Raw genomic sequence first — 12,631 nt, 5'->3', positions numbered from 1 at the left:
AGCACAACCGATTGGCCAGCCTTTACTTGTAAAACGCTGTTCTCTTTCGAAATTTTCATGATTTAGAACTACAGCACCACCGTGACTATTAGACCCATTAAGGTAGCGTGTCTTGTAGTGAGTCAATTTAAACAGATACATTTCGCAAGTGCTTCAAGTTTCCGTGAGCAAAACAGTAGAATCGACAAATGAAAATTCAGCGACTTCTTCTAGACAAAAATGTTTGTTTTAACGAACCTTGCATTTAAGTTCATGCACTTCATCGATTCAGATGAGAAGTATGATGCAATGGCATTGATCTCAGCCGGTAAATAGTACTGCTTATTCATAATTCGCTTTTTAAAGACTACACGTCTCGGGGAAGGAACAGCAGGTCAGGTTATGAATGGGGTATGAAGGGCTTGAATGGGCAGGGTATGTTGTTGGGGTAGTTCGTCTCTTCAGTCGTCATGGAATCACAGCGCTTGCAGGCGAGGACAGACCGGACACGCACAGCTGCGCTGAACTGTCCGGTAGCTCAGCGCAGTTGAGTGTGTCTGCAAGCGCTGTAATTCTATGATAACAAAGAATGAAACGGTTAAGCTGCTTTTAACTGACAAAGAGCTCCTGCCCTATTGATATAGGTGGTCCGTGCCTTTTTCTGTTTCCGCAAAAAGGTTCGTGCCGTTCACATGCCGGGGTAGCGATGGCGTTTTCCCTTTCACTACCTCTTTTTTAAGATAAGAAAAGAATTTGTTGGGGCCATATTGGTTACATAAATTCACTTTACAGGTGAGGGTCCCAAAATCAAGCGACCGTCACGGGACCCCCGGTAGATTAGTACTAACTTGAATAAAAAACAAGCAGCATCACAGAAAAGCATAATTAGTAGTAATAAGAAAACTAATTTAAATAAGGAACTTTTATATAATGAAAATGAAATAGATGATTAGCACGGCGAAAAAAACAGACGAGAATATCAAAAATAACCAACCACTATAAATGATATTGTACAAAATACAGCATTGTGAAAAGACATATAAAGATACAATTTAGAATACAAGGATACAGTTGTCAAAGCACAAAACACAAATTTAAAATTTCTAGCAAATAATGAAGGACAAGAATTTTCTAAAGTGAACAGAAGCAGCTCACATCACTTATTGCTGCAAAAGAAAAATTTTACATTTGATTTAAACATAGACAAAGATATCGGCGATTATAAACTCAGGGGTAAATTCCACACGGAAATGCATGCAAAATGAGAATGCCCTTTTGCAGAATCAGTAAAAACTTCGAGAAGCAAGGTATTTTTTCTAGCTGCAAATCTCGTAGGGTTACAATTCTTCAAAAACATTTGTCAATAAATTCAAAAGAAAGTGGGTTGTTCATTAATCTAAAAAAACATGATGGCTAGGTTGTAATCAAATAAATTTTTAACGGATAAAATATTATATTGACGAAGCAAAGAGATGGCAGGACAGCAGCCTGAAGCAGTTTCCTGTCAAATCGTGTTACGTTTTTTTTGAACGAAAACGCAAGGATCGCTGTCTTGCTTTTATCCTTCAAGCAAACAAACCTTGCCCCCTGTCTCGTTTGACGAACTATTATTCCAGACGCACTGCCTGCTTTCGAAGGTAGCCTATGTACAGACAAAATTACTCCATGCAGGGCTTGTTGGTTCATGCTACAAATATTTTCACGGCGCAAAAAGGCACAACACAGGAAAAGACAGAAAGAAATTGACAGAAAGAGCGCCAACTACCAACAGAGTTTATTGCGGAACATCGTGACTATGTTGTTTTCCTGTTATGATAATGTACTGGCGTATAAAAGAAGCTGTTTTCCGCAATAAACTCTGTTGGTAGTTTGCGCTCTTACTGTCCGTTTCTTTCTGTCTTTTCCTGTGTTGTCCCTTTTTACGCCATCAAAATATTTGTATTATGTACAGACCAAGCTTAGGTTTGCGATAAGTGAGGAGCTTGTAGCTTTATGAGCAAGTGTTATCCTAACGCACATCGGGATTGATTGTATGTTGCCGAAATACGTAATTCTCTTGTGTGGAATTATACCCAGGCGTGTCAACGTCAGCCGCGCAACGGCCATCCGGGGGATACTGCGGAGTCTACTGCTGCGCAACGTGCATGACGGCCGGAAAGCGCGGAAATGGGTTTTGCGTCGACGAAAAACTCGTGGAGAGCAAATGCAGTCTTTTATGGCTGTCGTGACTAGACTTAGTATTTGCCACAGCGGTCCGGGTGGTCACTGTGCGCTTTCTCTTTCACTCTGCGCCTTTTCGTGGTGTAACGCGGCACTTTTCGCTGGATGGTATGCCATGAGTTCATAAAGCAAACCACGAGAAATGTTTAAGAGAACATGTTGCTGGCCTAGTTTGAAATTCATTGCCTTTCAGAACGATAGTAAAAGAAAAGGTTCGGGGCAGAAGAAGATCAGTTGAAGCATTTGACTAAACTAGATGGAGGAGATCTGTTTTTAACGAAAAGATCTGACGAAGTTTGTAAATTCCTGAAAACTGAAGCTATTGTTGGGCGTGCCTTTTCCGGGGATGTTGTTGAAATGTTTTATTCTGTGCCTCATGATGCCTTATTTACTGCTGTCAGGGAATGCATCGAAAAAAATGATCCCATTTCCTTTCAGAACTCTGCCGATATTTCTGTTCATGATTTTACTTGGCGTCCACTTTTAAAACATTTGACCAGCGGTTTGTTCTGCAGAAACGGGCATTTGTATTGGTTCGTGTGTAGCTCCGGTTTTATGTAACATTTTTCTTTTTCACAAATGGACTAGTCTTTCATCAGGTTTTGGGGCTAGCACCGTTTTTAAAGTTTTTAGATACGTTGACAATTTTTTTATTGTTGTAACCGAGGACGCAAGCTTAAACTTCGCTGAAGCTTCACATTATGTTTTATCTCTATTCAGACAACATGTAAAAGGCTTGCATTTTACGTGTGAACTGCCAGTGGGCAATGTTTTACAGTTCTTAGATATTAAAATTGAGTTCTGTAGGGGCCGTGTGTGTTGGGCGTACGCTCCACGAGCAAAAAAAGGGATTATGCCATTCGACTCTTCGCATTTCAAGTAATTGAAAAGATGGTTGGTTGGTTTATGGGGTTTAACGTCCCAAAGCGACTAAGGCTATGAGAGACGCCGTAGTGGAGGGCTCCGGAAATTTCGACCACCTGGGGTTCTTTAACGTGCACTGACATCGCACAATACACGGGCCTCGAATTTCTCCTCCAAAGAAATTCAACCGCCGCGGCCGGGATCGAACCCGCGTCTTTCATGCCAGCAGCCGAGCACCATAGCCACTGAGCCACCGCGGCGGCGCTTATTGAAAAGAGGTATTGCTTCACTGAGCCTAGAGTCCGCGCTCACAAGTTGCGACAAAGTTTTGAAAACCAATTGGCTAGGCTGCTTCAGCCGGACTCCCTGGTTCGCTCGTGACAGGGGTCGTCGAAAGCCTTTTACAGAAGATGAAGATGAGGGCAGTGAGAGCTGGGGCAGAGGTCCCTCGTGAAGAGGGGAGATCAGTGGCGGTGCCGTACGTGCACAAGTTGGCCCACAACCTGAAGAAGGTTGCGAGCAGGCATGGTGTCCCGCTCGTCCCTTCAGCCCCCCTGAAGCTCGGAAGCGTTTGCCCTCGAATCGACAAAAGAAAAGAATAAGAACAAGAAAGGGGCTGTGGTACTAAGCATAATCGACCTTTAATGAGATGTGCCGAAGGGGTTGTTTATGAACATAACGAGAGAATATAGCGCAGAGTAGGACAGGACACAAGAAGACACGAACAACACGAGCGCTAACTTCCAACAAATTTTATTTTCCACATGCAACATATTTATACACCAAAAACACGTCATCACTTGTGCTAACAGTAACGTTGTCTGAGAAATGATAGCTCTTTATCCGATAAAAAGATAGAAGGAGTGCTTATGCATGTCTCTCTCGAAGAATTTATCCTCTCTGCTTCAATTATTAACCGCGTGGTCATGTGCCTACTTTTTGCAAGGACAGCAGTTTCTCAAAAAATGGTTTGCATGTTTTAGATTCGCATAAATGAATGTGGTCAACAAGTGATTTCTCTTTCCCGTTCTTGACGTCGCGTGCGTGTTCCATCAATCGCTGATTGAGGCATCTCCCCGTCTGGCCGATGTAATGCACCAACATGCACCAACAAGCCCAAAAAGATACGCTTTTGTTTACGAAATTCCCCTCTCGTGCGGTCGTTCCTATATAGGACAAACAGGGCGCTGCGTTAATGGGCGAATCAGGCAACATGAAGGAAACGTAGAACAAAATAAAGAGGGCCCAAATTTACCGAAACATATCAGAATATGCCCTTCACGCTCTTGTGTGCCATGCTTCTCATACGTGCGGATCCTTGCCAGAAAGAGCAATAACAAAGCCAGAGAACTGATTGACGCTTTCTATATCAGTAAGAAAGGCAGTTCGTGTTTCAGCGAAACTTCTGTATTTGAGACAGAAAAGGAAAACAACGCTGCAAAAAGACGTACACAAGAAAGACTGACACAGGACTTGCGCTAACTTCATCTAATTTTATTTACTGCAACGCCAACAAATATATAGAAAATTCAAGGCATGCGCAATAGAAACATCCGCACAACAGCATCAACAAAACCGTTCAAGATATGCTATCTCAGTCTTGAAAAGGCGGACCGAGATAGCGCATATCTTGAACGACTTGAAGACGGGGAAACGCCGCTGCCTTCTTAAGTTGTATCCGACTATAGTTCTGAGCGGCGCTCTGTCCAGTTCTCTTGTCTTGTCTTGTGCGCGTGCGTGTGTGCGTGCGTGTGCGCGTGCGCGTGCGCGCGTGCGTGCGTGCGTGCGTGTGTGCGTGCGCGTGTGCGTGCGCGTGTGCGTGTGCGTGTGTGTGTGTGTGTGTGTGTGCGTGCGTGCGTGCGTGCGTGCGCGCGTGCGTGCGTGCGTGCGTGCGTGTGTGTGTGTGTGTGTGTGTGTGTGTGTGTGTGTGGGGGGGGGGGGGGGGTTTGGCGCTTTTATTTGGCAATGAATTACAGGAGGCAAGTGGTGAAAGAGAGTAGACATACTTTTGCTGCTCGCGGATTAACGCGGCAATTTGCCTGTTGATCAAGCTCCTTGCTGTAGACATCCCGCGCCACAAGCCGCGCATACCCGCGCAATTAAACATACTACAACCAGAACATAAAGCGCTTTAGCTCTGGTTAAACCTAGAGGATTGCGAAAGCAATGAGAGAGAGAGAGAGAGAGAGGCGATGGAGACCTCGCTGCAACGGCGGCGGCCCCAGCAGGCTAGCTATGCGCAGCCATGCTGCATGCGCAACTGGCGAGCGCGGCGGCGGCACCTCTGAGTCACGCGCGCAGAGACAGTGGCGGCGCGCCAGCTGTGCGCCGTGTGACGTCACTGCTCCTCATTGCATACGCAGTATGGCCTTGCCTCAGCTCCGCGAAATGGCTCGGCGATTCGAGTAGTGTTGCATTCGCAACAAAAGGACTGACTGAGAGAACGGAAAACTGAGGGAGAAAACGGCTTCGTAAACACTCGGCTTGCGAACGCTGGCCGTGTGACCTCACGCTCTCTCCTTAGTTTTTTTTTCCTCTATGGCGCCGGGCGCCTACATCACGCTACCATTCCGATCTAGAAGAGTGCGGTGAGGGGCTAGTTGGTATGACATTATGGGAACAAAAAATAACTGCGCAAAAGGACGGGACAAGAGAAAGAGAACCACACGGGACAAACGCAGACTGACAACTAATTTATTCCACCAACTCCTCTTTCCTTCAGCAGCAAAGCGCATGCGCACCAACCCCAAAAACAAAAATAAAAGTCACGCTCATCTCGTGGAATCAAGGAACTCTAACTCATTGCGGTACAGGTGTACTAAGCATAGCTAACACACTTGTCAGGCCCTAATCTCGCGATTTCCAAGGCCTCGATAATTTCCCGTTCTTTCTTATCCCTCGAGAGTCCGATAATCTTAGTCCTATCGAAAAGCGGATTACAATTTTTGTTATCATGCTTGCAAGTGTGACAATGCTTAGGCAGATGCTGCCCCCTTGAATCATCTAAGGAATTTGCATGCTCTAATAATGTAATGTTGACGCAGCGGCCAGTTTGCACTATGTAGAACCTACCACAACTCAGGGGAATATCATAAATTACATTGCATGTACACTGTACGAACTTATTCCTGTGGTTAATGCCACACTCAACCTTCTTTTGCTTATCTTTTCTCGCCAAATTGCACAAACGCGACAACTTGCAAGGTGCAGAAAAAATGACCTCAACGCCGAATTTTCCAGCGACCCTCTTCAGGCCGTGCGAGACCCTGTGAACATAGGGCATAACTTCATACTTCCGTCTGTCCTGTGCATCCGCCCCCCGTGGTTTTGAGTTTGGGCGGAAGGACTTCAACAGGGAAAGGTACGGCAAAACAGCGCTGACGGACGGGACGGAAGAAGATGAGACAAACACATGCGCTGACAAACACATCAGCGCATGTGTTTGTCTCATCTTCTTCCGTCCCGTCCGTCAGCCCTCTCCTTGAATTCAACAGGGACTCAGCGAGAGCCTGAAGAAGTGCCAGCGGAAAACCAGCAGACCTAAGGCGATCAACCTGAGCCTCAAAGCTAACCTGAACCTTATGTGGACAGGACTTGGCTAATGAATCCCTGGTAATGGTGAAATTAAAACTCGGAAAGGCTGACTTAAAAGATGCTAAAACCTCCATCGCCACCTGGCCCAAGTCGTCGTTTTGGTCAATATTTAAAAGGATTAAGAAGTCGTCCACGTATCGGAACACTCGAACGATACGGTCGTCAGATAGTACACGCGATAGCCAGCGGTCAATTTCAGCTAAAAGGATTAGTGATAAACCGGGAGCTACACATGACCCCATGCAAATGCCGCGTTTCTGCACGTAAAATTTTTCCTGAAAACTCACAATCGTTGAAGTAAGATAAACCATCCATCCATCCATCCATCCACCCATCCATCCATCCATCCATCCATCCATCCATCCACCCATCCATCCATCCACCCATCCATCCATCCACCCATCCATCCATCCACCCATCCATCCATCCACCCATCCATCCATCCATCCACCCATCCATCCATCCACCCATCCATCCATCCACCCATCCATCCACCCACCCATCCATCCACCCACCCATCCATCCATCCACCCATCCATCCACCCATCCATCCATCCATCCACCCATCCATCCATCCACCCATCCATCCATCCACCCATCCATCCATCCATCCACCCATCCATCCATCCATCCATCCATCCATCCATCCATCCATCCATCCATCCACCCATCCATCCATCCATCCATCCATCCACCCATCCATCCATCCATCCATCCACCCATCCATCCATCCATCCATCCATCCATCCATCCATCCATCCATCCATCCACCCATCCATCCATCCATCCACCCATCCATCCATCCACCCATCCATCCATCCACCCATCCATCCATCCACCCACCCATCCACCCATCCATCCACCCACCCATCCATCCACCCATCCATCCATCCATCCATCCACCCATCCATCCATCCACCCACCCACCCATCCATCCACCCATCCATCCATCCACCCATCCATCCATCCATCCATCCACCGATCCATCCATCCATCCACCCATCCACCCATCCACCCATCCACCCGTCCACCCATCCACCCGTCCACCCATCCACCCGTCCACCCATCCACCCGTCCACCCGTCCAACCATCCGTCCGTCCGTCCGTCCGTCCGTCCGTCCGTCCGTCCGTCCGTCCGTCCGTCCGTCCGTCCGTCCGTCCGTCCGTCGACCACAGCTTGCCAGGATCCAGTTGGTGTAACAATGGCTCTAAAGGGGTATTCTATCTTGTGACTCTTGGCACTAAAGAACAGAGTGAGCACTAGGACCTTGTTTTTCACCCCTTTACTTTTTAGCCTGTCGAGTTTCAGATCCCTTAACAGTGCAACCGCCTTTGCCTTCGCTTCAGACGGCTTTAGATCTGTTCTTGTAAAGTTCTTTAAGACAGATGTCGTGGCCTTATCACTAAAAAGCTTCTGAGGCAGAACCACAAAGCCTCCTTCTTTGTTGGCCATCATCAAAGCGAGGTCAGAGTTCCTAAAATAGCTTGCCACAGATCTCACCATGGAGTCTTTTCTTCTTGCCTTTGAAGGTGTTGTGGACTCAATCAACTGGAAAACGGCGCAAAAGACGTGGACAAAAAAGACAAACACGACACGACAGGACCAGCGCCAACTTGCAACTGAATTTTATTTCGCACCAAACCCGCCTTTATTTAGGCCAACACGCCCTAACTTAGTTAAAACAAAAAAGCCGACAAAAAAGAAACGGAAATTATCGAAGCCTTTGGTATTCAAGAGGCGGGCAACATGTGTGTAAGAACAAGAAGGACACACAATTGCGCAGTTGTGTGTCCTTCTTGTTCTGGTCCTTTGTCTGAAAGCGCTGTTTTTTCTCAAAATATGATTCCTTCACGCCCTAACATCCGTGTAATCACGCACAGGCAGTAGAAACGATCACTGCAAGATTTCTAACACAGGAAGCGCGATAGCAACCACGTAACATACTATCATGGCTAAAAAAACCCAATGAAAACGCAAACAAATGTATAGCAAACAACACTAAAACGGCCATGACCAAGCAACTCTTAAACACCAAAAACGATACACACTCATGAGTGATACGAGATGATTAACAAGAAACGTGGAAAAAAAGGTGAATAATGAAGCGTTAAGACCAAAGCAGTGTCGAAGGTAAAAAAAAAGGTTGAAATGGATTAAGAGTGCAAAATTTAAAATTGGAAACGAACAACCCGCAGCCACATGAATGATAACCGATGACCAACCAGAAACATGAAAAAAGATGGACGCGAAGCTGAGACCAAAATTCGCGCTGTTCTTCTTGAACATGGCATACCAACTCGCCCAAGCATCAGTCCTAACTGAGACCAAAGTCAGCGTCAAAGGTATAAAAGCGAGAAAAAATTGAAACGAACAATCAGCAGCCATATGAATGATAACCGATGACCAACAAGAAACATGGAAAAGGATGAACGCGGAGCTGAGACCAAAATTCGCATCGTGGTGGAGCAGCGCAAAGGACGGGACACAAGAAACAAGGAAAGACGTACACAGGTCCTTTGCGCTGCTCCACCACGATGCAACAGCACCAACTAGCCCAGCAACTTGCTCTTCTAAACCAAAATTCGCGCTGTTCTTCTTGAACATGGCATACCAACTCGCCCAAGCATCAGTCCTAACTGAGACCAAAGTCAGCGTCAAAGGTATAAAAGCGAGAAAAAATTGAAACGAACAACCCGCAGCCACATGAATGATAACCGATGACCAACCAGAAACATGAAAAAAGATGGACGCGAAGCTGAGACCAAAATTCGCGCTGTTCTTCTTGAACATGGCATACCAACTCGCCCAAGCATCAGTCCTAACTGAGACCAAAGTCAGCGTCAAAGGTATAAAAGCGAGAAAAAATTGAAACGAACAACCAGCAGCCATATGAATGATAACCGATGACCAACAAGAAACATGGAAAAGGATGAACGCGGAGCTGAGACCAAAGTCAGCGTCAAAGGTATAAAAGCGAGAAAAAATTGAAACGAACAACCAGCAGCCACATGAATGATAACCGATGACCAACCAGAAACATGAAAAAAGATGGACGCGAAGCTGAGACCAAAGTCAGCGTCAAAGGTATAAAAGCGAGAAAAAATTGAAACGAACAACCCGCAGCCACATGAATGATAACCGATGACCAACCAGAAACATGAAAAAAGATGGACGCGAAGCTGAGACCAAAGTCAGCGTCAAAGGTATAAAAGCGAGAAAAAATTGAAACGAACAACCCGCAGCCACATGAATGATAACCGATGACCAACCAGAAACATGAAAAAAGATGGACGCGAAGCTGAGACCAAAGTCAGCGTCAAAGGTATAAAAGCGAGAAAAAATTGAAACGAACAACCCGCAGCCACATGAATGATAACCGATGACCAACCAGAAACATGAAAAAAGATGGACGCGAAGCTGAGACCAAAGTCAGCGTCAAAGGTATAAAAGCGAGAAAAAATTGAAACGAACCCGCAGCCACATGAATGATAACCGATGACCAACCAGAAACATGAAAAAAGATGGACGCGAAGCTGAGACCAAAGTCAGCGTCAAAGGTATAAAAGCGAGAAAAAATTGAAACGAACCACCAGCAGCCATATGAATGATAACCGATGACCAACAAGAAACATGAAAAAGGATGAACGCGGAGCTCAGACCAAGGTCAGCGTCGAAGGTGTAAAAAAACGAGAACAAAAACCGCGCAAACAACCACACGTCGTCAAAAAAATCGCCAAAAATTGCAACCAATGCCAAAGGAAAGAGCGTGCTCAACAAAACAAAACGAAGAGCCTACAAAAAACTTTCTAGAAAAGTGTACTCCTCGTTGCTAAGCGTAATGGATGGCTTGCTGACGCATCTGCTCCCTTCTATCCTGATGTAAACGGCTTCAACCACCTCTCTCTCAAATCTGTCCTTCCCACTCCTACTCCGGACGGCAACCCCTCCAGGCTTTGCAATGATCCACTAGGAAGCTTCCTTCGTTATTCCGCAGATTCCGGCAGTGCTCGCTGGCGCGCTCATTAAAATATCGACCAGTTTGGCCAATGTAGTTGAGCTCGCAACTTAAGGGAATCTGGTAAACAACCCGCGTCCTACACCGTGTGAACTTGTTTTGATGTTTCACAGTACAAGCCGATTGTTTTTTCCCGTTAGTCATTGCGCAAAGCTTAGAAAGTTTGCAGGGGGCTGAGAATGCGACCTGAACATTATGTCTGCTTGCTACTTTTTTAAGGTTGTGTGAAACCTTGTGGACTTACGGTATTACTGCCACACAGTTGCGTGAAACTGGATCTCTGCCTTTAGGACCTTGCTTCAGCTTCTGCAGTATGGCTTCAAACACGGAAGTAACCATACAGGAGGGGTATCCTGCTTCTTTTAACCGCTGAGCTTGAGCACTGAAACTGTACGAGACCATATGGGGGCATGATTTGTTCAAAGACGCTTGCAAGGAGTTCGAGACAATTGCCCGCTTCACAAGCTTCGAATGGGCACTGTCAAAGGGGAGCAAACCTTTCTTTGAATGCGGATTCTGCATGGCCTACATAAATGCGGGTTTGGTGCGAAATAAAATTCAATTGCAAGTTGGCGCTGGTCCTGTCGTGTTTGTCTCTTTTGTCCACGTCTTTTGCGCCGTTTTCCTGTTGAATCATGAACCAACTAGCCCAAACTAGAGTTCTTCTTGTGGATTGAATCAACACATTCTAAATGGCAACGTTCTTTCTCTTCACCTTGAACTTTGTCAGCAATCCTATGGGCGGCCGCCAAAGCCTCGGGCTTGCTCAGGGGGACTTCCACGCTGAACTTGGGGCCCTTGTTGAGGACACTTTCAACGTTGTGGAAAATTCGGCGTTGAGGTCATTTTTTCTGCACCTTGCAAGTTGTCGCGTTTGTGCAATTTTGGCGAGAAAGGATAAGCAAAAGAAGGTTGAGTGTGGCATTAACCACAGGAATAAGTTCGTACAGTGTACATTGTAATTTATGATATTCCCCCGAGTTGTGGTAGGTTCTACATAGTGCAAACTGGCCACTGCGTCAACATTACATTATTAGAGCATGCAAATTCCTTAGATGATTCAAGGGGAGAGCATCTGCCTAAGCATTGTCACACTTGCAAGCAAGATGACAAAAATTGTAATCCGCTTTTCGATAGGATTATCGGACGCTCGAGGGAAAAGAAAGAACGGGAAATTATCGAGGCCTTGGAAATCGCGAGATTCGGGCCTGACAAGTGTGTTAGCGATGCTTCAGTACACCTGTACCGCAAGGAGTCAGAGTTCCTTGATTCCATGAGATGAGTGTGGCTTTTGTGTTTGTTTTTGTGGATGGTGCGCATGCGCTTTGCTGCTGAAGGAAAGAGGAGTTGGTGGAATAAATTAGTTGTCAGTCTGCGTTTGTCCCGTGTGGTTCTCTTTCTCTTGTCCCGTCCTTTTGCGCAGTTATGTTTTGTTCCCATTCCGATCTTTCAGTGTGGCGGCGCCGTGGCTGGTCACGTGGTGTGGAACAGCTGCCGGCGGCGCGACGCGCCGGTGAAACCGAGCGCTGGAGGAGTGGAGAGGGGGAGAGAATTAATCCACGTCCAGGAACGAAGATGAAGAAGGAACGACCAGCGAAACGGAGCGGCGAACGACTTGCGATTCGACTGAGCGCGTTCCACTCAGCCAGCTGTAGCTATCGCGTCACTCCAGGTTTAACCAGAGCTAAACCACAACGAATTTTTTTGAACTCCCGCATTCGCCGGCAAGAGTACCGGCGCACCTTGTTAGCATTACAGAGCAGTGCTGTTCTGTATTAGTTGACCAGGAAGTTCTAGGTGCACTTTCTGGCGCAACGCGAAAGAGTGAAAAGAAGCCCTCGCTGTGCTTCCATCACCTCGTGCAGCGTACGATTGTCTTAAACTCGTCCTGAAATGACGCTGAATAGCAGACCTCGAAAGCAATTTTGATGGCTATCAATGTCGAGCACACTATCAAT

At 46.4% G+C, this 12,631-nt stretch overlaps 1 protein-coding gene across 1 annotated transcript in view; it reads left to right on the top strand.

Moving 5' to 3' along the window:
• The window catches only part of LOC149337871 (lipase member K-like), a 316,672-nt gene that overhangs the window by 288,590 nt on the left and 15,451 nt on the right, over positions 1 to 12,631 (top strand). The gene's annotated exons all lie outside the window — the stretch shown is intronic.

Source organism: Amblyomma mixtum, chromosome 7, assembly GCF_055824585.1.
Source record: "Amblyomma mixtum isolate Tamu chromosome 7, ASM5582458v1, whole genome shotgun sequence".
In the NCBI taxonomy this organism is placed as follows: Eukaryota; Metazoa; Arthropoda; class Arachnida; order Ixodida; family Ixodidae; genus Amblyomma; species Amblyomma mixtum.
Note: the sequence above shows the minus strand (reverse complement) of the source record. Positions and strands in the feature narration are given on the sequence as shown.